Here is a 27749-nt window from a genome sequence, read left to right as displayed (position 1 = left end):
ATTGTGGAGGGTACTTCAAAACCAGATTCACAGTGGGGAGAACGTTTAACGGTGATGTACGGTAGATTGTGGAGGGTACTTCAAAACCAGATTCACAGTGGGGAGAACGTTTAACGGTGATGTACGGTAGATTGTGGAGGGTACTTCAAAACCAGATTCACAGTGGGGAGAACGTTTAACGGTGATGTACGGTAGATTGTGGAGGGTACTTCAAAACCAGATTCACAGTGGGGAGAACGTTTAACGGTGATGTACGGTAGATTGTGGAGGGTACTTCAAAACCAGATTCACAGTGGGGAGAACGTTTAACGGTGATGTACGGTAGATTGTGGAGGGTACTTCAAAACCAGATTCACAGTGGGGAGAACGTTTAAAGGTGATGTACGGTAGATTGTGGAGGGTACTTCAAAACCAGATTCACAGTGGGGAGAACGTTTAACGGTGATGTACGGTAGATTGTGGAGGGTACTTCAAAACCAGATACACAGTGGGGAGAACGTTTAACGGTGATGTACGGTAGATTGTGAAGGGTACTTCAAAACCAGATTCACAGTGGGGAGAACGTTTAACGGTGATGTACGGTAGATTGTGGAGGGTACTTCAAAACCAGATTCACAGTGGGGAGAATGTTTAACGGTGATGTACGGTAGAGTGTAGTAGGTACTGCGAAACTAGCTTCACAGTGGGGAGAATGTTTAACGGTGATGTACGGTAGAGTGTGGTAGGTACTGCGAAACCAGCTTCACAGTGGGGAGAATGTTTAACGGTGATGTACGGTAGATTGTGGAGGGTACTTCAAAACCAGCTTCACAGTGGGGAGAATGTTTAACGGTGATGTACGGTAGATTGTGGAGGGTACTTCAAAACCAGATTCACAGTGGGGAGAACGTTTAACGGTGATGTACGGTAGATTGTGGAGGGTACTTCAAAACCAGATTCACAGTGGGGAGAACGTTTAACGGTGATGTACGGTAGATTGTGGAGGGTACTTCAAAACCAGATTCACAGTGGGGAGAACGTTTAACGGTGATGTACGGTAGATTGTGGAGGGTACTTCAAAACCAGATTCACAGTGGGGAGAACGTTTAACGGTGATGTACGGTAGATTTTGGAGGGTACTTCAAAACCAGATTCACAGTGGGGAGAACGTTTAACGGTGATGTACGGTAGATTGTGGAGGGTACTTCAAAACCAGATTCACAGTGGGGAGAACGTTTAACGGTGATGTACGGTAGATTGTGGAGGGTACTTCAAAACCAGCTTCACAGTGGGGAGAATGTTTAACGGTGATGTACGGTAGATTGTGGAGGGTACTTCAAAACCAGATTCACAGTGGGGAGAACGTTTAACGGTGATGTACGGTAGATTGTGGAGGGTACTTCAAAACCAGATTCACAGTGGGGAGAACGTTTAACGGTGATGTACGGTAGATTGTGGAGGGTACTTCAAAACCAGATTCACAGTGGGGAGAACGTTTAACGGTGATGTACGGTAGATTGTGGAGGGTACTTCAAAACCAGATTCACAGTGGGGAGAACGTTTAACGGTGATGTACGGTAGATTTTGGAGGGTACTTCAAAACCAGATTCACAGTGGGGAGAACGTTTAACGGTGATGTACGGTAGATTGTGGAGGGTACTTCAAAACCAGATTCACAGTGGGGAGAACGTTTAACGGTGATGTACGGTAGATTGTGGAGGGTACTTCAAAACCAGCTTCACAGTGGGGAGAATGTTTAATGGTGATGTACGGTAGAGTGTGGTAGGTACTGCGAAACCAGCTTCACAGTGGGGAGAATGTTTAACGGTGATGTACGGTAGAGTGTGGTAGGTACTGCGAAACCAGCTTCACAGTGGGGAGAATGTTTAATGGTGATGTACGGTAGAGTGTGGTAGGTACTGCGAAACCAGCTTCACAGTGGGGAGAATGTTTAACGGTGATGTACGGTAGAGTGTGGTAGGTACTGCGAAACCAGCTTCACAGTGGGGAGAATGTTTAACGGTGATGTACGGTAGATTGTGGAGGGTACTTCAAAACCAGCTTCACAGTGGGGAGAATGTTTAACGGTGATGTACGGTAGAGTGTGGTAGGTACTGCGAAACCAGCTTCACAGTGGGGAGAATGTTTAACGGTGATGTACGGTAGAGTGTGGTAGGTACTGCGAAACCAGCTTCACAGTGGGGAGAATGTTTAACGGTGATGTACGGTAGATTGTGGAGGGTACTTCAAAACCAGATTCACAGTGGGGAGAACGTTTAACGGTGATGTACGGTAGATTGTGGAGGGTACTTCAAAACCAGATTCACAGTGGGGAGAACGTTTAACGGTGATGTACGGTAGATTGTGGAGGGTACTTCAAAACCAGATTCACAGTGGGGAGAACGTTTAACGGTGATGTACGGTAGATTGTGGAGGGTACTTCAAAACCAGATTCACAGTGGGCAGAACGTTTAACGGTGATGTACGGTAGATTGTGGAGGGTACTTCAAAACCAGATTCACAGTGGGGAGAACGTTTAAAGGTGATGTACGGTAGATTGTGGAGGGTACTTCAAAACCAGATTCACAGTGGGGAGAACGTTTAACGGTGATGTACGGTAGATTGCGGAGGGTACTTCAAAACCAGATACACAGTGGGGAGAACGTTTAACGGTGATGTACGGTAGATTGTGAAGGGTACTTCAAAACCAGATTCACAGTGGGGAGAACGTTTAACGGTGATGTACGGTAGATTGTGGAGGGTACTTCAAAACCAGATTCACAGTGGGGAGAATGTTTAACGGTGATGTACGGTAGAGTGTGGTAGGTACTGCGAAACTAGCTTCACAGTGGGGAGAATGTTTAACGGTGATGTACGGTAGAGTGTGGTAGGTACTGCGAAACCAGCTTCACAGTGGAGAGAATGTTTAACGGTGATGTACGGTAGATTGTGGAGGGTACTTCAAAACCAGCTTCACAGTGGGAAGAATGTTTAACGGTGATGTACGGTAGAATGTGGTAGGACCTGCGAAACCAGCTTCACAGTGGGGAGAATGTTTAATGGTGATGTACGGTAGAGTGTGGTAGGTACTGCGAAACCAGCTTCACAGTGGGGAGAATGTTTAACGGTGATGTACGGTAGATTGTGGAGGGTACTTCAAAACCAGCTTCACAGTGGGGAGAACGTTTAACGGTGATGTACGGTAGATTGTGGAGGGTACTTCAAAACCAGATTCACAGTGGGGAGAACGTTTAACGGTGATGTACGGTAGATTGTGGAGGGTACTTCAAAACCAGATTCACAGTGGGGAGAACGTTTAACGGTGATGTACGGTAGATTGTGGAGGGTACTTCAAAACCAGATTCACAGTGGGGAGAACGTTTAACGGTGATGTACGGTAGATTGTGGAGGGTACTTCAAAACCAGCTTCACAGTGGGGAGAATGTTTAATGGTGATGTACGGTAGAGTGTGGTAGGTACTGCGAAACCAGCTTCACAGTGGGGAGAATGTTTAACGGTGATGTACGGTAGAGTGTGGTAGGTACTGCGAAACCAGCTTCACAGTGGGGAGAATGTTTAATGGTGATGTACGGTAGAGTGTGGTAGGTACTGCGAAACCAGCTTCACAGTGGGGAGAATGTTTAACGGTGATGTACGGTAGAGTGTGGTAGGTACTGCGAAACCAGCTTCACAGTGGGGAGAATGTTTAATGGTGATGTACGGTAGAGTGTGGTAGGTACTGCGAAACCAGCTTCACAGTGGGGAGAATGTTTAACGGTGATGTACGGTAGAGTGTAGTAGGTACTGCGAAACCAGCTTCACAGTGGGGAGAATGTTTAATGGTGATGTACGGTAGAGTGTGGTAGGTACTGCGAAACCAGCTTCACAGTGGGGAGAATGTTTAACGGTGATGTACGGTAGATTGTGGAGGGTACTTCAAAACCAGCTTCACAGTGGGGAGAATGTTTAATGGTGATGTACGGTAGAGTGTGGTAGGTACTGCGAAACCAGCTTCACAGTGGGGAGAATGTTTAACGGTGATGTACGGTAGAGTGTGGTAGGTACTGCGAAACCAGCTTCACAGTGGGGAGAATGTTTAACGGTGATGTACGGTAGATTGTGGAGGGTACTTCAAAACCAGCTTCACAGTGGGGAGAATGTTTAACGGTGATGTACGGTAGAGTGTGGTAGGTACTGCGAAACCAGCTTCACAGTGGGGAGAATGTTTAATGGTGATGTACGGTAGAGTGTGGTAGGTACTGCGAAACCAGCTTCACAGTGGGGAGAATGTTTAACGGTGATGTACGGTAGATTGTGGAGGGTACTGCGAAACCAGCTTCACAGTGGGGAGAATGTTTAACGGTGATGTACGGTAGATTGTGGAGGGTACTGCGAAACCAGCTTCACAGTGGGGAGAATGTTTAACGGTGATGTACGGTAGAGTGTGGTAGGTACTGCGAAACCAGCTTCACAGTGGGGAGAATGTTTAACGGTGATGTACGGTAGATTGTGGAGGGTACTGCGAAACCAGCTTCACAGTGGGGAGAATGTTTAACGGTGATGTACGGTAGATTGTGGAGGGTACTTCAAAACCAGCTTCACAGTGGGGAGAACGTTTAACGGTGATGTACGGTAGATTGTGGAGGGTACTTCAAAACCTGATTCACAGTGGGGAGAACGTTTAACGGTGATGTACGGTAGATTGTGGAGGGTACTTCAAAACCAGATTCACAGTGGGGAGAACGTTTAAAGGTGATGTACGGTAGATTGTGGAGGGTACTTCAAAACCAGATTCACAGTGGGGAGAACGTTTAACGGTGATGTACGGTAGATTGTGGAGGGTACTTCAAAACCAGATTCACAGTGGGGAGAACGTTTAACGGTGATGTACGGTAGATTGTGGAGGGTACTTCAAAACCAGATTCACAGTGGGGAGAACGTTTAACGGTGATGTACGGTAGATTGTGGAGGGTACTTCAAAACCAGATTCACAGTGGGGAGAACGTTTAACGGTGATGTACGGTAGATTGTGGAGGGTACTTCAAAACCAGATTCACAGTGGGGAGAACGTTTAACGGTGATGTACGGTAGATTGTGGAGGTTACTTCAAAACCAGCTTCACAGTGGGGAGAACGTTTAACGGTGATGTACGGTAGATTGTGGAGGGTACTTCAAAACCAGATTCACAGTGGGGAGAACGTTTAAAGGTGATGTACGGTAGATTGTGGAGGGTACTTCAAAACCAGATTCACAGTGGGGAGAACGTTTAACGGTGATGTACGGTAGATTGTGGAGGGTACTTCAAAACCAGATACACAGTGGGGAGAACGTTTAACGGTGATGTACGGTAGATTGTGAAGGGTACTTCAAAACCAGATTCACAGTGGGGAGAACGTTTAACGGTGATGTACGGTAGATTGTGGAGGGTACTTCAAAACCAGATTCACAGTGGGGAGAATGTTTAACGGTGATGTACGGTAGAGTGTGGTAGGTACTGCGAAACTAGCTTCACAGTGGGGAGAATGTTTAACGGTGATGTACGGTAGAGTGTGGTAGGTACTGCGAAACCAGCTTCACAGTGGGGAGAATGTTTAACGGTGATGTACGGTAGATTGTGGAGGGTACTTCAAAACCAGCTTCACAGTGGGGAGAATGTTTAACGGTGATGTACGGTAGATTGTGGAGGGTACTTCAAAACCAGATTCACAGTGGGGAGAACGTTTAACGGTGATGTACGGTAGATTGTGGAGGGTACTTCAAAACCAGATTCACAGTGGGGAGAACGTTTAACGGTGATGTACGGTAGATTGTGGAGGGTACTTCAAAACCAGATTCACAGTGGGGAGAACGTTTAACGGTGATGTACGGTAGATTGTGGAGGGTACTTCAAAACCAGATTCACAGTGGGGAGAACGTTTAACGGTGATGTACGGTAGATTTTGGAGGGTACTTCAAAACCAGATTCACAGTGGGGAGAACGTTTAACGGTGATGTACGGTAGATTGTGGAGGGTACTTCAAAACCAGATTCACAGTGGGGAGAACGTTTAACGGTGATGTACGGTAGATTGTGGAGGGTACTTCAAAACCAGATTCACAGTGGGGAGAACGTTTAACGGTGATGTACGGTAGATTGTGGAGGGTACTTCAAAACCAGATTCACAGTGGGGAGAATGTTTAACGGTGATGTACGGTAGATTGTGGAGGGTACTTCAAAACCAGATTCACAGTGGGGAGAACGTTTAACGGTGATGTACGGTAGATTGTGGAGGGTACTTCAAAACCAGATTCACAGTGGGGAGAACGTTTAACGGTAGACTGTAATACTCTCTCTAACAAGCAGTGCAGCACCTCCCCCTCTTGTTCCCCCTATTCTATCACACCTGAAGCTTACAGAGGGCTCCCTGAATAATTGAGGGGCCTTACCATCCAGCCCACAGTACCTTCAAGGAAGAGGTACAGAAACAAAACTAGAACTGCCAGGCTGGGAAACAGCTTCTTACTGCAGGTGATGAGATTGCTGATCAATTCCTAAAACCTGTAAATCATTTTAATCTGTATTTATTTTGGATCACCATGTATATCTGTTGTTTGGGTGTAGGGTGTACTCTGTGTGCACTACGGTCTGGAGATGTGCTCTCTCGTCGGGTTCTATATGTTTATTGTGATTGTAGGTGTGTTTTTGGGAGATAAATTGGGAAGGTTTATTTTAGTGTAGGTCACATACAAACACTTTAAAACAGATCTTGTTTAAAATACTGGAGCTCTACTCGTGTTAGACAGGCCGGTGCCAAGAGCTTTTGCAAAAGCTTTGGAGAGTGCCCAAGAGACTTCACTAGTGGATTGTTGTTTACAAAAAGGCAACAGATGAAAGAACCCATCGGAGCTGCAGGCTGTCTGGAGTGGAACTTGCTGGTCTAAGAGGGTCATGTGGGTTTGCAAGCAGAGAGAGTAAAAACAGGCTTTTTTCCTGAGACAGAGAGAGAGAGAGAGGAGAGAGAGAGAGGGAGAGAGAGAGAGAGAGAGAGAGGGAGAGAGAGAGAGAGAGAAAGAGAGAGAGAATTCAATTCTGCAGTGCTCTAGTCAGCAGAAGCAGCTAGGACTGGAACAGGACAAGTTGGCAAGCTTGTGGAAAACCCCATTTGGAAGACGGGTTGTGAGTGCTTAGTTCAGCCTGGTCAAAGCCCTTGTGGTTCATGCAAGAGGAGAGGACTGGCTGTTTATGTTTCACTTGAGTTAAGAGAAACAAAAAGGAACCTAGTGGTAACCTGAAAGAAAGAGGTTATCATCTGGAAAACCCTGATGGGGCAAGTTTCTTCGGCAAGACTCTGAAGTGGCTGGTTACAAGGAATCAGTTATGGGTGTCCAACGAGCAAGAAATCTCTCTCTGAAAACCTACAAGAACCTTCCTGAGTGGTAACCATTTACCTTTCAAGCACCAAAGCCTGGTGAACTTTATACATGTTCAATTGGTAAGGCACAGTATAAGAATTGCCTGCAACCAGTGAACTTGGAGGAATGAGAAGTGAGACTGGACTGTGAACCAAAAAACTTTTCTGAACTTACACACACATTACACACACGTGCGCTTTTAGAAGGGGGTTAAGTTAGATTAAGTTAAGTTAATAGTAATAAGTTAAAGCTTGATTCTATTTTCATGTTTAAAGATAATTAAAAACAACTTTTGTTTAAGTGACCATTTGTCTTGGTGAATATCTATTGCTGCTGGGTTTTGGGGTCCTGTGGGCTCGTTACAGTATGTACAATCAGATGACAATAAACTTGGATAAATCCATTCCACATGTTCAGAAGCTTGTCACCCCCCCCCCCCCCACCCCCCATCCGCCAAGCACACCTGTACCCACACTCACTTTCACAGGCTTCAGATTGGCAGGGAGGTGGAGATGAGCCAATCATCAGATCAGTCATGATCTCATTGAATGGTGGAACAGGTTCGATGGGCTGAATGACTGATTCCTGCTCCTATTTCTTATATAACACCTCAACTTTCTCAGAAGCGCAGGGAGATTTGACATGCCCACAATGTCCTTTACACGGGCACGGCAGCAAGTTTCCTGTCAGGGATGGGAGCTGCTCCACCCAAGACTGAAGGAAAAAGCAGAGAGTTGTGAACACAGTTCAGACCAGCACGCAAACCACCCTCCCTTCCGTCGACACCATCCACTCTTCCCGCTGCCTTGTTTTACATCCAGCCAATTTGATAACCTCTTGACCAACTCACCCTGGTTCGCCTGTGATCTAACCTCCAGGACAGGTCTACAATGTAGGACTTGTCAAAGGCCTTGATAAAGTCCATGCAGAAAATGTCCACATCCCTGACCTCTTCAGACGTCTTGGTCTCCCCTTCCAAATCCTCAGTCAAGATTCACGATTATTTTATTGTCGTCTAATAAATCAAAAAAATGTGATACTACACGAAATTTCCTTTAGTCCACCATAAGGGCAGGGAAAAGTTCACTCTCAGCCCAGAAAGAAGGAAAAGAGAGTCCCCTTCAGGGTCACTGTGTGTCTGTGGATTTGCCTCCAGCGTCCCCGCAGCCTCTGCAGCCGCACAGGTTTCAGTCCAAACCTTCGGCAACTCAGACATACACACCTCTGCCCCTCTCGTATCCCCGTTCCGATACCCAGTGCCCCTTCAGCCAGTCTCGAGCCCGTCTCCAGCACTCTGCAGCCCACTGCGAGTCCTTTGACGGCAGTCGCCAGCAGCCCGCAGCCTGCCCGGGTTCCTCGCCTCGAGTTGTCCACAGCCCGCCCTCTGTGGGTTCTTCAGCCGCAGAGCCCCTCATTGGCCCACTGCCAAGGCCACCGATTTGTGAGATAAGATTACCACGCAAAGCCATACTGTCTTTCCCTTTCCAAACACAAATAAATCCTCTTGAGTAGCAATCCCACCACTAATATTGGGCTCACCAGTGTGTATGTCCCTGGCAGGTCCCTCCTGAAATAAAGGCTCTCCTCCACATAGCTCTCCTGCGCTTAGTGAAGGTACAAAAACCTTGGCCGGGGTCTAGCTAATCACTTAGTTCACATAATATCCTGAAGCACTTGGTTAGGATTTATCTGCCATGTATGTGTTTCAACAAATCCAATGCCTCTATCCTTTGGAATGTTGAGATGCTCCAGGTTAATGGTGTCTGCTGCCCTGAATCTCTCGCTTGCTTCTCCTTTCCAAGGTAAATGTAGACAAGGTGTTGAATTATGGCCTTGACATCTCCTGTGGCACCAAACACAGTTCTCCGCACCAATCCATCTGTAGGGGAACTTACTCATTCCCAGTTACCCTTTTAGTATTGAAAAATAAATCTGTTTGACGATATAGCTCGGGAATCGGCCCCTCTGCTGCACGAGTCCACGCCACCCAATTACCCCCATGTGACCAATGAACCTCCAAACCCCGTACATCTCTGGCACATGGGGGGAAAGCAGAACACCCCGAGGAAACCCATGCGGTCACGGGGAGAATGTGCAAGCTGCTTGTGTCTAAACTGTAATCCTGTATCTGGGAAGTCATCACCCCTTTATGTTGCCCTCTTAATTTCAGATCACCTGCACTCCTCAAGGCACCACTTGAACCCAGCTGACTATATGTTGAGTATGTTGGTCCACAATAACTCCACGTTCAGTCGTAGGACGGTTCAAACAGGATGGTTTATTAGATCTTAACTGTGTGCAGTTTGGACCCAAGGAAGGCCTTCGACACACATGACGTCACACACGTATATCATTTGCTAACTTGCGCCTCCTTCTTCCTGACCACTGCCTCAGTTACCATCCAAATTCCCTGAGCCTGCCAGCCTTGCCAACGGGAACACTCTCCCTTATCTCACTTTTCAAAGCAGCCGACCTTGCCTGCAGGCAGCCTCTCCCGATCAACCTTGGAGACTTCTGGTCTGAAGCGCTGCAGATAATAGGCCTCCCCCAACTTGGGACTTTGACTTGATAACAAGTTCTGTATTTTTTCCGTAACCATTTTGAAGTGGTCTTGGTCGGAAATAATCCGGACGCAGTCAACCATGATGAAGAATTACCGTATGTGCTGGCAGATAAAGACGACTCTGCCGAGGTGAAGCCCCTTAAAATATAGGTTTTCAGCTATGCTCACATCCCGCGTTTGGCCTTTACCGCTAACCGGTGACGCTTTTAGGCACAGTTAATATACTAATTCACAATATTTTAAAACCAAATTCCCCAATAAAAATTTAAGTTTTCTTAGCATAACAACGGCGGGCCGTTAAAAGACTGTGCAGAGCCGATAGCGTTCAGACCGGGTAGAACAGACTTTGCTGTTAAGGTTTGGATTCTATACTTGGTGTATAAGACACCCCTTATTTTTGGGATGAAACTTAATATTAAAGGACCATCTAATACGCCAACTGTAACCCAAAGTGCAAACATCAGTAAGTCCAAAAAACAAACCGCTGGATGAACTCAACAGTCCAGGCAGCAACTGTGGAGATGATATTCGGGTCAAGACCTACTCGTGACAAGATGGCTGTTGTGTACCACCACTAGCATGACACCATGTGCTTTCCTTTTCGAGGAAAGCCGCAACAGGCACTGTGCTGCCTAGATGGTTGATGGCATCAGGGCCGGCGCTCCTCTGGAAGCACTGCAGGCCCCGCAAAAGAGACCTGCTGGTGGAGCCAGCTGCGCATTAGTCACATTCAGGGATGGACGGGAAGACTTAGTGGCCACCAGGGACCTCGCACCGGCCGGAATTGCGGATGCGTGGGAGAGTGGCAGACCCCTACGGATCAGCTCGAAGGACGACAGACTCCAAGACAGCCGACCATCACATCCCCCTAAAGGCCCCCGTCGAACAATACACCCCCAACAACCAGTACTCATACGGAAAGGCCTACAACCCCTCAGCATACTCCCACCCTACAAATGACTGGAAAACTTACACCCTCACAACGTACCTCCACCCAATGTCAGGACCCCCTGTTCTCAATACCCTCCCACTGTCCCAGTACCCTGAAGGTCCAGGAGAAAAGGGAAACCCTGTCAGATACTGGACATAAACTTACTGGGGGGGTGGTGGGGGGGGGGAGAAAGGTCAAAATCCTTTAAGGTGGGGGGTGAATATGGTGATATGCTATTACACCATTAGGCCACCAGGGGGCCACCACCTGATGATCTTGCATATAAAGCCAACCAGAGCTCTATTCTGATCTGGGCTTGCACAGAGGCAAGACCTCACTGTATATATTGGTCTATTAAAACTAGTGTTCAACCTGCACTCTGTCTCGTGTGATTGATGTTAGTCACAAAGTCCTGAAATATACTGAAGCTCTAAATATACTGAAGTCCTGTGTGGTAAGGAGTTCCAACAATTCACAACATACAAAGATACTTTCTTACCGCAGTCTTAGATAGGTGTGTCCCGTGTCTCCAGTCTCTAGTTCTAGACTCTTCAGTGAGGGGAAACTTCTGTGTCTGAACTCCATGAACAGGATCACAACCTGTTTAACTGGTGACACATGAGAGTCTGCAGTCACTGGAATTTGGAGCAAAATAAGATCTGATTTATTGTCATGGAAGAAAACAGAAATGTAATATGACATGAAATTTCCTTTAGTTGCCATAAGGCAGACAAAGACTCGCTATTAGCATTGCCCTGATGCCCCTTACGGTCAGAGAGAGAGAAAGAGAGAGGATTAAAAAGAGGGGCTCCCCAGAGTGACCGAGTGTCCATGGATTCGCCTCCAGCCGTCCCCGCAGCTGGAGTTCAATCCAGTTCATTCTGAGCTCAGATCCAAACCTCCAACATGATGAGGAAGCCTTCACCACCCAAGTCTCTTTGGGATCCCTTCTTGCCCTCAGTACTCCCTCCAATATCTGGTTCTCCTGAGCCAGCAGCCCGCAGACTGGTGTGAGTCCTTCGACCTCATTTAGCTCACAGCCTGTGTGGGTCCCTTGCCTGCAAATCGCTAACGGCTCATTGCCTGTGCATGTCCTTCAGCTGCCGAGGCCCTTGCTGGCCGCCAGCATGGTCACCGTCCTTGGGGGTGTCTCCTCTGTTTCTCTTCCTCAACTGGGGGTGTTTCTCCCCATCTTCTGGTACCCTGCTTCCGTGGAGGCTGCGACTCCTGGAACACAGGCACCACCATCTTGGGCCCAGACCCCGCAGTCGCCAGATTTAAAAATAAACCACTTTTGGCTCCTTTAACAGGCCATACAAAGCCTGTACGGAGCTGTCGGAGTAGGATTGGGCAGTTAGACCCCATGGGGGTGTGCTGCAAAAGTGCTGATCCAATTTACCACATTATCTTCCAGGTCGTTGATATAGATGGCCAACATCAATGGCACCGATCCCTGAGGCACCCCACTAGTCACAGGCCTCCGGTCTGAGAAGCAATCGCCCACTACCTCTGGTTTCTCCTGCAAAGCTGATGTCTAATTCAATTTACTACCTCACTGTGAATACCAAGCAACTGGACCTTCCTGACATCCCATGTAGGACCTTGTCAAAGGCCTTGCTAAAGTCCATGTAAATGACATCCAAGGCCTTTCCTTCATCGTCTTTCTTTGTAATCTCCTCAAAAAACTTTATACGATTGTTTAAACACGACCTACCATGAACAAAGCCATGTTGACTCTGATCAGTCCCTGTCCATCCAAATATTTACCTTCCAATAACCTCATGTCATGCTCCCCACCCTTTAACCTTGAAGAAGTGCTTGGGCCCAAAATGTCGGTTATGTATCTTCATCTCCTTTGGACGCTGTGAGACCTGCTGAGCTCCTCCAGCATCTCTGTGCTTTTTAACACAGATGGGGAAAAAAAGCCATTTAGGATCTGCCCCATCTCTTTTGGCTCCATATATAGCTGACCTTGAAGGGGACCAATTTTGTCCCTTACTATCCTTTTGCTTTTAATATACCTGTAGAAACTCTTAGGATTTTCCTTCACATTGTCCGCCAAAGCAACTCATGTCTTCTTTTAGCCTTCCTGATTTCTTTCTTGAGGTTTTACTTGCATGTTTATACTCCTCAAGTGCTCCATGTTGCCTATACCTGTTATACACTTCTCTCTTGTCTTCTTCCGAACCAGATCCCTCGAAAACGAAGATTCCCCTATGGTTGCTAATCTTCCCTTTAATCCTGACAGGAACATACAAAACTCTGTACCTTCAAAACGTCTCCTTCGAAGGCCTCCCACTCAGCGAGCACACCGTTACCAGAAAACAACCTGACCCAATCCATGCTTTCTAGATCCTTTCTCATTTCCTCAAAATTGTTTTTTTTTTCCCAATTTAGAATCTCAACCCGAGGACCAGAATGATCCTTCTCCATAAATATTTTGAAACTAATGGCTTTATGATCACTGGACCCAAAGTGTTCCACTAAACCGGTGGTCCTCAAACTTTTTTTTCCCACTCACATACCATCTTAAGTGATCTTTTACTAACCACAGAGCCCCGATTATATAGCAAACCATCGGGACTCTGTGGTTAGAAAGGGATTACTTCAGGTGGCAAATGAGTGGAAAGGAAAAGGTTGAGAACCACTTCCCTAAACACACTTCAGCACTTGTTCCCTAATAGGAAATTCAATATTGCCCTCTCCCCAGTTGGGACCTCTACAAATTGATTTAGAAAACGTTAAAGTTTTAAATTTAGACACAGCATAATAACAGGCCTTTTTGACCCACAAGCCCGTGCAGTCCAAAATACCCCAATTAACTTACAACCCCCGCATGTTTTGTAAGGTGGGAGGATACCACAGCACCCGGAGGAAACCCGGGAAGAACTTCCATGAACATATTTGACAAACTCTAACACATCCAGCTTTTTTTATTCGGACATCCGCCTACTTTTTCCTCATGACTTGATGAAGGGCTCAGGCCTGAAACATCGGTTGCCTCCGATGGCCTGTGAGTTCTTCCAGCATTTTTGTGCATTTACTTGAATCACAGCGTCGGCAAACTTTGTGGTTATTCAATGGGGGGGGGGGGGGGAGCTGCAGGACGAGGAGATTTCAGGGCATTTGTCTACTTTCCAAATAAGCTGCTGTCTTCAGAATTCATTCCAACAAATGTTTGGCTCGTCAGCCAAAAGTTACCAACTTTTTACCTCCCTGAGAGTCACACTTGGCAGGCTTTAAGTCCACTCGTACTTGAAAAATGATGGAAGACTTTAACCTACTTAAAGATTGGACAAGGTGGAAGATGAAGGAATGTATTGAAGAAGTTTTTTGAGATCAATATGTTGACAGACCATTGAGGGAAAAGGCTATTTTGGATGTCTTTTCGTATATTGTAAAGAGGTTGACTGATAATCTCCTTGTCAAGAAGCCTTAAGGGGAAGCAGTCATAACATAACAAATTTTTGCACTGAGTTTAAAAGTGATACGAAGGTAGGTGGAGTAGCAGATACAGTTTAGGAAACAGGAACGCTGCAGAAGGATTTAGATTAGGAGAATGAGTAGAGAAGTGGCAAATTAAATACAATGTTGGAAAATGCATGGTTATGGTAGAAATAAACGGGCAGACTATTTTCTAAATTGAAAATACCCAGATGTAAATGGACCTGGGAGTCCACGTGCACTTTTGCAGCACACCCCTATGGGGTCTAACTGCCCAATCCTACTCCGACAGCTCCGAACAGGCTTTGTATGGCCTGTTAAAGGAGCCGAAAGTCGGTGGTGAAGAAGGCGAATGCAACTCTGGCATTTGTTTCAAGAGGAATAGAATTCAGGAGCAGGGATGTGACGTTGAGCGTTTATAAGGCCCTGGTGAGACCTCACGTGGAGAATCGTGAGCAGTTTTGGGTTCCTCATTTAAGAAAGGATGCGCTGACGTTGGAGAGGGTTCAGAGGAGGTTCACAAGGATTATTCCAGGAATGAAAGGGTTATCATATGAGGAGCTTTTGACAGCTCTTGGCCTGTATTCATTAGAATTTATGAGAATGAGAGGGGAATCTTCATTGAAACATTTTGAATGTTGAACGGTGTGGACAAAGTAGATGTAGAAAGGTTGTTTTCCACGACGGGAGGGTTTAGGACAAGAGGGCACAACTTCAGGATTGAAGGGTGTCTGCTTAGAACCGAGATACAGAGGAATTTCTTTAGCCAGAGGGTGGTAAATCTGTGGAATTTGTTGCCACAGGCATTTGTGGAGGCCAGGTCATTGGGTGAATGAACGACAGAGCTACATTAGTATAATGGTCAGTGAATGACAGTGTGGTAGAAATCCTCTTGACTACTAGAAGGAGTCAGAGACTAATTTGTTTGGCAATTAGCTGGATTCAAGATGGATGCCTCCACATAGTCTTGATTTAGTTCTATAGCTAATAAAGTATAGTTGTTTAAATAGAATCTAAGTTTCTATATCACAATAAAAGAGACATCACATGGTGCCAGGACTGTGCATGTTACCAGGAGTATAAGAAACACCAGGAATGTGCAGACTGTGTATCGGTCGATAGCAGCATCAAAATGGAAAGTGTGAAGGCTCATGATACTGTAAATTTGACTGTAAATGTTGACCATGAGTGGAACTTGTCCAAACAAAGATTCATGCAAACTGGATGCATGGTAGATTGCACTGCTACTTACCGTGGTGGGACCTCAAGCACCAGAGGTTTTCAATACATTTAGTTTTGCCAAGGCAGAAGACCAGGGCAAATTCCACAAGGTTATCGAGATGTTTGACGAACACTGTTCACCAAAGTAAAATGAAACCTTCGAGAGGTATGTTGTTTGCCCGCACACACAACTGCAGGGAGAGAGCTTGGATACTCTTTTAATGGACTTGAAATTAAAAGCAAGAACATGCAATTTTGGATTGCTGGAAGATTCAATGATCTGTGATCAAACTGTGTTCAGGATTATTGATCAGAAAGTGAGAGGGAGAGAGGTGGCTGTGAGAGACAGAGCTTACCTTAGCTGGAGCTGTGAAGAATTAGCTCTGCAGCACATGAAAAGGTTCGGTCACAGTGCAAAACCCAGTGAAAAAGAAGGCACATCCATAGCCACAGTGTCTGGATGCAAATACAAACATAAAATGAAGATTTATGGAGGGGTAATGTCCACGTCAGCTGCAGGCTCGTTTGTGGCTGACAAGTCCGATGCGGGACAGGCAGACACGGTTGCAGCGGTTGCAAGGGAAAATTGGTGGGTTGGGGTTGGGTGTTGGGTTTTTCCTCCTTTGTCTTTTGTCAGTGAGGTGGGCTCTGCGGTCTTCTTCAAAGGAGGTTGCTGCCCGCCGAACTGTGAGGCGTCAAGATGCACGGTTTGAGGGGAGATATAGAGATATAGGAAACAACAAAAGGATGTGGCACTCAACGTGCACCAAAATGATGCCCAGCCTATGGAAAAATCTGTAATAAGTGCAAAGGGCAGAATAACTATGCAAAGCAATGTTTTGCCAAAGGGAAATAAACAGAAGTAAACGGTAAAAAAAGACACTGTACATACAAAAGAAGAAATTGCTCTTCATTGGCATGGTAGTCCAGAAAGATTCTAAACCAACAGACACTGAACAGCCAAGCATGACAAAGTTGAGCAGGACCAGTGGACTGTGTCATTGTATAAAAATGGAGCAAATATTCCTTTCAAACTGGACACAAGAGGCAAAGATCAATTTGATCTGTGATCGTGACATCAGGGAAATGAAGATAAAGCCATACATCCATTCAAATCCTGTACAGCTTAAAGCCTACATGGACAGAGCATTGACACAAAAGGTACATGTAAACTCAAGGTCAAAGTTAAAGAGCACCACCTCAGGTTCACAGTAGTCCCAGATGGACATGAGTCACTGCTGGTGAAAAAGCATGTGAAAACTTAAGCCTAATCAAGGGCGTCCACACCAGGGCAACTTATTGTGTTAGCTGATGCATTATCCAGGGCAACAATGCAGAGTGAAACACACATGAGAGTCCCATGGAGACAGATGTGAATCTCCGTGTGAATCTAATCACTGAATCTCTTCCCGTATCTGACATGAAATCCAAGAAGATCACAGCTGAAACAGAAAAGGACACAGTTCTACAGAAGGTCATCAAGAATCTGAATGAAGAATGGCCTAGAGGTGAATGACAGCCATACTACAACAGCAGAGCTGATCAATGGGCTTCTACTCAGACAGAGCAGAATTGTCATTCCTCAATCATTGCAACAAGAGATGCTGAAAAGGGTGCATGAGGGGCACCTTGGAATAGAAAAATGCAAGAGGAGGGGCCAGGACTGCTGTTTATTGGCCAGGGATAAACGCTGACATTGACAGGATGGTTTCCAGCTGTGAGAACTGTTTGAAACGTCACACAAAACAGACAAAGGAACCCATTATAATAACTGATGTACCAGCAGAACCATGGCAGAAAGTTGAGACTGATCTATCCCACATGGATGGAAAGAATTACTTGGTGGTTATTGATTATCTATCGAACTATCTTCGGGAGATTGTGCTGTTTACTAATGTGTCAGCTGCTTGTGTGATCCAATATATGAAATCGATCTTTGCAAGACATGGAATTCCTCAAATTGTCTACAGTGACCATGCTACAGCTGTCGAGAATTCCAGAACTTTGCAGAAGAGTGTGATTTTCAACATGTGATTTGCAAAGCAGAGAAGAGAGTTCACATAGTTAAACAGTTGCTCAAGAAAGCACTAGACAGTGGCTCAGAGCCATATCTAGCTCCGTTCAGTTACAGAGCTTCACCACTTGAACATGGCATGTCACCCGCTGAGCTTCTGATGGGACATTGACTACACACCACACTTCCCTACTCTGCAGACCCAAACAAGAACAGAGATGTTGAAGATATTGAACAAAAGCATCTGCAAGGGAGACAAAAGGCAAACTATGACAAGTCAGCGAGAAGCTTAGGGCCACTGGCACAACACGACAGTGAGACTCAGAGATTGGGACAAGAAGGCCATTGTTCTAGAGGAAGTAAATTCCTCACTGTCAGAACAGAGGATGGTCAAATACTGAAGAGGAATCGAAAGAGCCTGCTGAAAACACCAGAGACTCGACAGGTAGAAACAAATGCAGAAGATCCAGCCTGCACAGCAACAGAGGAAACACCACCAGTGCTGGACGGTAGTGGACCAGCAGAGCTGACACAAGCATATGCTTTAAAAAGATCCACACGTGTTATGAAAGCACCTGTCAGACTGAATCTCTAAAAGAAAAAGAACTGCACACTTAAAAAGTTTGTACTGCTGATGCTTTTTTAATGTTTGTGCTGAACTTTAAATTGAAATGAATACTGTATTAAGGTGTCATGTTGTTAGATTAAACATCTCAAGGAAAGGGAATGCAGTGATAGAGCGCTAGATCCTCCTGACCACTATAGGGAGCCAGAGACTAGTTTGTTTGGCAGCTCAGCTGGAATCAGGATGGATGCTTCCACACGGTCATGAATTTTATAGTTAATAAAGTATAGTTGTTTTATAAGAACCCAAGTTTATTTATTACAATAAAAGAAACATCACAGTCAACATTTAAAGAATCAAGTACAAGTTTAATATCATCTGAGTAAACATATACAACCAGACAAAACAGCGTTTCTCTGGACCACAGTGCACACACAAGATTTGAGCTTTGAGATTTAAGTTTCATGATTCAAGATTCCTTTCTTGTCATGTAATAAAGTAGGTGTAATTTTACATTAAATTTGCTTCAGGGAAATAAGAGAGTTCTCCCCCCGCCCCCACCCCTAGTCACTGTTTGTTCAGGATTCGCTTCCAGTGCTCTCGTTACCATCGGCAACCCAAGCTTCAGATCTGAACTCCTGCCGTGATCAGGAAGCTCTCAGCACCCCTTCACATCCCAGTTCCGATACCTGGTACCCCCCCTAGCCAATCTCCAGCCGTCTGCAGCCTGGTGGAAATCCTTTGACTGCAGCCGTCAGCAGCTCGCAGCCTGGTGAGCTCCTCTCCTTGAGTTGTCAACAGCCCGCCTCCTGTGTATTCTTCAACCTCAGCTGGTCAGCTGCTGTGGGTCATCTCCTCTGCTTCTCCATCTCAAATGCTGGGGGGGTGGGGTGCGGTCAGTGGGTCTCCTGGTGTCCTCATCCAGTCTCCTGCCTCTCTGAAGTCTGCAACCCCTCAAGGCTGCTGCCACACACAGGTGTCGCCATCTTGGATTGAGAACCCTTAAAATAAATCACTGACGGCTCCTTTAACAGACCATGTAAGGTCAGCAGTTGGACTGGGCCGTAGGACCCTGTGGAGGAGCGCTGTGTCTCCTCTCTTTGCCCTCCGTGGCAGTGCTGCCATTACGGTAGGGCACAAAACACAGCACACAATAATCCCAAATCTACTTTATATATATTTATATATATATATATATATATATATACACACAAATATTTTGGGGTAATTTACTCGGTTACAGGATCTCACAGCCTAAGGGCAGAAGCGACGTCCAGCCTGGCCGTCCCGAAGTCGATGCTCCTCAACCTCCTTCCTTCTGCACAAATATACTCCACTGCTCTAGACCCAATTGTTACTGAAATATTTTGCTTGAGAAAAATTGTCATTGGCCCATTTCCTTTGGAGTTCTGAAACCATGCACAAAACGAGTCAATGAGGGACGATTAAAACAGTGGTTTTCAAACTTTTTCTTCCCACTCACATACCACCTTACTAATCACAGAGCATCTATGGTAGAGGGAATACTTAAAGTGATATGTGAGTGGAAAGAAAAAGGTCGAGAACCACTGCTCTGGAGTTTATTCTTGTCCTGAGAGTTTGCGTCTCCATACCAAGCAGTGATGCAACCAGCCAGAATGTTCTCCACGGTTCCCTTGTAGAAGTTTACAGGAGTCTTCGGTAACATACTGAATCTCAAACTCCTGGGGAATACCCAATGAGGACATATGGGTAGAACTTGGGAATTAGAATTGGGTTATCATTTTTGAGATTGCACCTTAGAACCTCCAGAGGTCAGCAGGAATTAGGACATAGAACATCAGAGCATAGTATAGACCTCTTGGCCCCCGATGTTGTGTCCACTTATACATTCATAGCAAATCAAAACTAAACAGTCCCTACCTCATAACCCTCTATTTTCCTTTCATCCATGTGCCCAACTAAGAGTCTCTTAAATGCCCCCAATGTTTCAGCCTCCACCACCCTTGGCATTCCAGGCACCCACAGCTCTGTGTAAAAATCTTAACCCTGATGTCTCCCCTAGATACGTCCTCTGGTGTTTGCTGATCCTGCCTTGGGAAACAGGTGCTGATCTATGCCTCTCATAATCTTGTAGACCTCTAAGTCTCCTCTCATCCTTCTACACTCCAAAGAGAAAAGTCCCAGCTCTACTAACCTTGCCTCATTCAGATTTAATTTCCAATCCAGGCAACATGCTGGCAAATCTCCTCTGCACCCTCTCTACAGCTTCCACATCTTTCCTGTAAGGAGGTGACCAGAACTGAACACAATACTCTATGTGCGGTCTCACCAGAGATGTGTAGAGTCGTAATGTGTCCTCTTGACTCCTCAACTGAATCCCCCAACTAATGAAGCCCAGCGTCCCATCGGCCTACTTAACTAACCCATCAACCTGCACGGTGACCTTGAGAGATCTATGGATCCACACTGTTAAGTATCCTACCATTCACCACTGATTTTGCCTTCAAATTTGACCTTCTAAAATTAGAGGAGCAGACGTGTAGGGAAATCACAGATGGGTGCAGGAGCAACGGTATTTATGTAAGATAATTTTAACTGAGAACATAAGAACATCAGATATCGGAACAGGATTTGGCCATCTGGCCCATCGAGCCTGCTCTTGCCATTTAATAAAACCGTGGCTGATCTGGCCCTGACTCAGCTCCACCTATCCACCTGTTCTCCATAAACTTCATGCAAAAGTCTATTTTTAAAAAAATTTAAAAATGTTAATGATACAGCTAGCCGGCTCTGCCACCCAATTACACTTAATTAATCTACCAACACTAAATTTTGGAGGGTGGGAAGAAACTGGAACTCCCGGAGGAAACCAACATAGACATGGTGAAACGTTCAAACTTCTTACAGGGAGTGCTGGATTCGAACCCCATCGCTGGCGCTGTAACTGTGCCGCTAAATATTATTTTCAGCGCTGGGCATAGCGGACTGTCTCCAAGTGCTGGGTCTCAGAAGCACTGCCGGCTGCTGAGCTGAGACGTGCCCTGGGAGTGTGGTGGGAACTGTACGGAGGGTTCTGGGCACCATCGCAGCCTGCCTTCCCTCACACAGCATGTCTGCTGGCCCACCACCCCTCTCCCCTTTCACTGATTCCCTGCCAGATGACAACAAATGACTCCCCGCAAAAAAGGATGTGTCTAATGCTCCCACCAACATCTTTCAAACACTAAGCGCGTCTTAGCACTGTCTTAAATTGACTCTTAAATTAAACTCTGCCTCCACAGCTTCACTGATCCCTGAGAGAAGCAGTTTCACCTCATTTCCATCTTAAATCTACTCCCTCTTACACTCAGTCCCACCTTCCAACTTTCCTCCTCTTGTCTTGTCCACCTCTTTCATTATTTTATGCGTTTCAATAAGATCCCCACCCCTGCTTCTGATATCCAGTGAGTACATTCCCAGGTGAGTCAATCTCTCCCCATAGGCTCACCCCCCTTGTCTCTGGACTTAGCCTGGTGAACCTCCCACGTCATTGAGGATCCCTTCCACCTCACTCACAGCATCTTCCAGCTGCTCCCATCAAGGAGGATCAGAGCCAGCACCTCCAGGCTGAGGAACAGCTTCCACCCACGGACAGTGAGAACGCTGAACAACCAAAGGAACTGCTCACACTGACCACCCGAGACGCTCGTATTTATTAAGCTGCGTCGGGCTGACCCACTCTGCAAGCAAACTGGGTTGCAGAGCTGAGGGGTGGCAGGGAGCCCCCGTTGTGCTGGTGCAGTTCCAGCCTTTGGTGTAAACAATATTTATTATTTTTAACTATGTATATTTGCTCTGTAAATGTATTGTCTCTCTGTCTGTGTGTTATGTCTGATTGTGTGTCTGTGATTTGCACCAAGGACTGGAGAACATGGCTTCGTTGGGTTGTACTGATACAATCAGATGATAAGAAACTTGAACTCCTCTGTACCAGCTCCAAAGGCAGGGCAACGTTTCTGTGTCAAACATCCCTCACATTGAATGGGATTGCCACAGAGCTGAGGGATTAGATAGGGGCAGAATTTGCTAAGAGAGTCCAATTTTTTTTTCAATGAACAGTGTCATATTGTCATATTACGCAGAAGCCTAATAGCCTGAACACACCTGAGATTTTCTGATCCCAGAAGCAGGTTCAGGCCTGGAGGGAAGGCTGCCTGGGAACGCCAGGTTTCTGTGAGGGGCACTGGACAAAGTGGAGACTCTCTGTCTGCCTTACGGTGGACAAAAGTCAAAGAATTTAATGTAGGTTACATTCTAAATGTAGTATTATGTGCCTTTACCTTGACACCAGTGATCGATTATAGCAGAAATTTCCTTCTTTACTTTCTATCAACTTCAGCAGCAAAAAGAAAGATTGAAAAAGAATATTTTTTTGTGGGAAAACGCTAGAGTCTGTTAAATAAATTGTTTTCTTTTAGTAGTGTGGCTGCAAGACGTGGGAACCAAGGTCGTTCTGTTCTCGAAATGCACGCTAGATGCTCTGGTGAAGCTGGCAGATTACAGGTCACGTGAGCAGACGTGAACAGGCTGTAAATTGGGAAGCTAAATCATATAAAAAAAAGCGTGTTCTCATCTGCGATTGGGCTTTCTTGCAGGATCAGCCTGTTGTAGGTTGCAACAGGTCTTCTCATGTAACAGAGCACCTGGTTTGCAAAGCTAATAAGAGGGACTCTTTTATACACACCCAGTACCAATGGAGGGTACAGCTCCCTGCAAGTATTGATCTATCGCAATACTATGGCTCAGCTTCAGTGTAGTGCACTTCCACTGATGTCCACAGTAGTGACCTGGCGTGGAGCGATGTCCAGGGCTTGGACCATGTGGCAGAGAGAAAGAATGTGCTGTGCAATGTGGTGTTATATATAGCACTACTCTGTGCTTCTGGCAAATAATGACCCGAGGTGGTTTAAATTAGCCAAGGGCAAGGTGTGCACTAATGGGTGGCCAGAATCCAACCTTGATTGACAGGGGTTGTGACTTCCATAAAAGTTTCAGACAGGGAGGACACATTCCAGACAGGGAGGGAGGACAGGTTTCCTCCACACACAACAGTCCATTTCCATTTCTTTCTACTTGAGTACAGTTTACAGGTACCAGTAATTAGAAATTCTGCCCGTCCCGCAGAAAAAAGAATCTCAGGGTTGTAAAGTGTGTGATGTCATGTATGTGACCATGAATTTGGACTTCAGACTTTGGGAGAAAGAAGGAGGCCATGCCAGCTATCGACGGCTGAGATCCCAAAAGGAGGATCATGGATGTAGGAATAAAGAAGGAAGCTACAAGGATGAAAATGCATGATGAGATGTCCCTAGCAGACATGATGAAAGAGAATCTTAAAAGGTTCTCCAAGAATATTAAGAGGAACTGGTAGTGTTCCCTGAAGTATCAGAGAACACACAAGAGACTGCAGATGCTGGAACCCGGAGCAAAAGCAATCTGCAGGCATCAGAACCCTTCAAGATCCCCTGAAATGTCGACCATTCTTTACACCCACTGATTGTTGCTCAGCCCAGTGTGTTTTGCCCCTCCATTAACAGTGTGGAAACAAAGCAAATGAGCAAAGTGGGATTTACCCACCCACCACCCTCCATTACACATCAACAACTCTGTCCTAGAGAGAGTGGAGAGCATTTGGAGTTCCTTGGAGTTCATTTGACTATCGTGGACACTCCACATCTCCTCACTTGTCAGGAAGGCGCCACAGCGACTAGACTTCCTGAGGAGACTGAAGCGGGCAAGGCCACCGGCCATTGTCATGTCAACCTTCTACAGGAGCTCTATCGAGAGTGTCCTGGCCAGCTGTATCACAGCGTGGAATAGTTGCTGCAGAGAAATGGACAATCCGCAGGACCATAAGAGTGGGAGAGGGGATCACTGGAATCTCCCTCCCCACCACTGACGTGATCTACCGGGATCGTTGTCTGAAGAGGGTGTGTAAAATCACTGAAGACCCCTTCCACCTGCACACAGCATCTTCCAGCTGCTCCCGTCGGGGAAGAGATCCAGGAGGATCAGAGCCGGCACCACCAGGCTGAGGAACAGCTTCTCCCCACGGGCAGTGAGAATGCGGAACGACCAAAGGAACTACCCACGCTCAACATCCAAGACTCTGATATTTACTAAACAATATTTATTTGTATAGATGAATACTTGTCCTGTGAGAGAATTGTCTGTCTGTACGTCTGTTATGCCTGTGTGGTTTGCACCGTGGACCGGAAATCACTGTTTTGTCGGGTTGTTCTTGGACAGTAAGGTGACAATAAACTTGACTTGATTTGATTTGACTGTAGAGAAGGGCATGAAAGTTTGTGTCCAGAGGAGCGAAGTGATATCCTAAACTCACATCGCAAAGCAGGAGGTGATATGCATCTTGCAATGCTTAAATCTGCTAAAATCTCCAGGGCATGACCAGGTAGGAGGAGGAGGAGGGCTGGGGAAGTGACAGAGACAAGGGAATTTTTGTTATCCACAGGTGAGCTACCAGAAGACAGGAGGATACTGAATGTTGTGCCTCAGGTAGCAAGGATAAGCCGGGAACAGCAGGCCAGTGAGTGGAAGGGATTCTGAGGGACATGGAGCTGGGCAATAGAGGAATGATTGACCAATAGAAAACAGAGAGTTGAGATACAGGGGTGTTGGACTGATTGGCAATCAGTGGTGAGCGGTGCGCTGCAGGGGTTGGTGCTGAGCTGCAACAGTTCACAATATACATTAACGTTTGGAAGCGGGGACCCAGAGCAGTATCGAAGTTTCCAGATGACATGAAATTGAGTGGAAAAACAAACTGCAAAGGATATGGCGAGTCTGCAGAGAGCTAATGAAAGTCTGTTAGATAGGGTATAATGTTGGAAGGAAAAATAGAAGATTGGATTATCACAAGATCACAAGATAAAGGAGCAGAAGCAGGCCTCTAGGCCCAGCGGGTCTGTTCCGTGACTTGACACTAAGCTGAACTATGCTCCCACTTAGTTCCAATTTCCAGTCTTTTCCCCAAATCCCTTGATATCCTGTCTAATGAGATACTCATCCATTTCCTGTTTAAATACTCCCAGTGATCTGGCCTCCACTGCTTTGTGTGGCGGTGAGTTCCACAGATCCATGACCCTCTGACTAAAGAAGTTCTTCCTCCTCTCTGTTTTAATTGGATAACTTCGAATTTTCAGACTATGACCCCTTGTCCTCGATTCACCCATCAAGGGAAACATCTGATCTACATTCACTCTGTCAAAACCTTTCAATATTTGAAATGTCTCTGTGAGATCACCCCCCCTCATTCTCCTATATTCCAACAACTACCACCCAAGAGCTGCCAAACGCTCCCCATTCGCCAGCCCCTGCATTCTGGGATTCATCCTCGTAAATCTCCTCTGCACCCTCTCCAACACCACCACATCCTTTCTAAGATAGGGGGCCCCAAACTGTACATAGTTCTCCAAATGGGGTCTCACCAGTGCCCCATAGAGCCTCATCAACACCCTTGTCCACTATTCCTCTTGAAATGAATGCCAACATAGCATTCGCCTTCTTCACTACCAATCCCACCTGGTTGTTAACTTTTAGAAGACTCTGCTCAAGGATGCCCAGGTCTCTTTGCGCCTCCGAGGATTGAATTTTCTCCCCATCCAGAGTTTTCTCTGCCTGTTTATTTCCACTGCCAAAATGTAGAACCGAACACTTCTCAACGTTGTACTTCATCTGCCATATTTTTGCCCAGTCTCCTAATCTGTCTGTATCCTTCTACGATTTTACGGTTTCTTCAACACTTCCTGCTCCGACACCTTTTCTTGGTGTCATCCTCAAATCTGGCTACAAAACCATTCATTCTCCAATCCAAATTGTTAATATAAATTGTAAACAGCAATGGCCCCAAGACCGACCCCTGCGGAACACCACTAGTTACAGGCAGCCATCCAGAATGGGAACCCTTAATTTCAACCCTTTGCTTTCTGCCTATCAGCCACTTTTCTATCCAGTTTAATAACTTCCCTGTAATTCCATGGGCCCTCATCTTATTTATCAGCCTAACATGCAACACCTTATTAAAAGTCTTTTGAAAATCCAAATATACAACATCCACAGCTTCCCCTTTGTCGATCCTACCTGAGATTTCTTCAAAAAACTCTAATAGGTTGGTCAGGCAGGATCTCCCCTTTAAAAAATCCATGCTGACTTGGACCTATCCTGTCGTGCATCTCTAGGTATTTCATCACCTCATCCTTGAGGATTGACTCTAATATCTTCCCAACCACCAACGTCAGACTAATCAGTCTATAGTCTCCTTTTTCCTACTTCCCACCTTTCTTGTACAATGGAACCACATTCACAACCTTCCAATCCCCTGGAACCACGCCAGAGACTATTGATTCCTGGAAGATTGTCACCAATGGATCTACAATCTCCAAAGCCACCTCTTTTCAAAACCTGCGGGACAGGAGATTTATCTGTCTTTAATCCATTCAATTTATCTAGCACAATTTCTCTAGTAATCTTAACTGTCTCCAACTCTACTCCCTGAAGCCTCTGTCTATCAGGGACATGGCTAATGTCCTCTACAGTGAAGACTGATGTAAAATATTGATTTAATTCTTCTGCCATATCTTTGTAACCCATATTCCCCAGCATCGTTTTCTATCGGCCCTATGTCAACACGTGACTCTTTTATTCTTTATCTATTAAAAAAACTCTAAGTATCTTTTTTTTATATTGTTTGCCAATCTTATTTCATAACTCATCTTTTTTTCCTAATGACTTTCTTTATTCTTTCTGTAAGTTTCTAAAGGAATCCTGGACTTTTGATTCCCCACGAGATTGAACTTCCTTCTAGGCCCTCCCCTTTGCTTTTATCTAGCCCTTCACCTCTTCTGTTCACCACATTTGTACCATCTTTCCTTTGACTAATTTCCCTTTCTAAGAATATATCTATCCTCATACCTTTTATTATTGGCAAAAATATCTTCCAATCCTGCTCTGTTCTTCTGACTAGCTTGCTTTTCCAGTTCCTTTCTCGTATCACTGTCATTTCCTTTATTCCACTGAAAAATTGATGCATCCGATAACATTTTCTCCTTTTCATATTTGAAATGGAATTCGACCATGTTGAGGTCACTGTTTCCTAGAGGTTCTAAGACCTTTAACTCCCTAATGACCTCGGGTCCAGATGACCCAATCGAGAACTGCGGATCCCCTGCTGGGCTTCTCAACAAGTTGTTCCAAAAATCCATCTCTTAGGTTTTCTACAAACTCTCCTGTCATCCAGTAAATTCCTGTTCTTCCCAATCCCCCATCATGTTAAAATCTCCAATAATTATTTTGATATTATCCTTGTGACATGCCCTTCGTATTTATGTCTGAAACTCATCATCCATTTCCTGGCTGCTGCTTGGGGGAAGGGGGGATCTGTATTGTTACGGACCCCAAAAACTCTGCACCACAACACACGGTTACTTAAACAAAAGTAGTTTTAATTATAATTGAACAAGAAAACAGAATTAAACTTTAACTTATTACTTAACCTACCTAACCTACTTAATCCCCCCTCTAATACTAAGTGCAGGTGTGTGTAGTGTATATTTAAGATTAGAAAAGTTCTTTGGATCACAGTCCAATCTCACTGGTGGCAG

The sequence above is a fragment of the Narcine bancroftii genome, chromosome 11 (genome assembly GCF_036971445.1).
Source record: "Narcine bancroftii isolate sNarBan1 chromosome 11, sNarBan1.hap1, whole genome shotgun sequence".
NCBI lineage: Eukaryota > Metazoa > Chordata > Chondrichthyes > Torpediniformes > Narcinidae > Narcine > Narcine bancroftii.
This window is presented reverse-complemented; position numbering follows the sequence as displayed.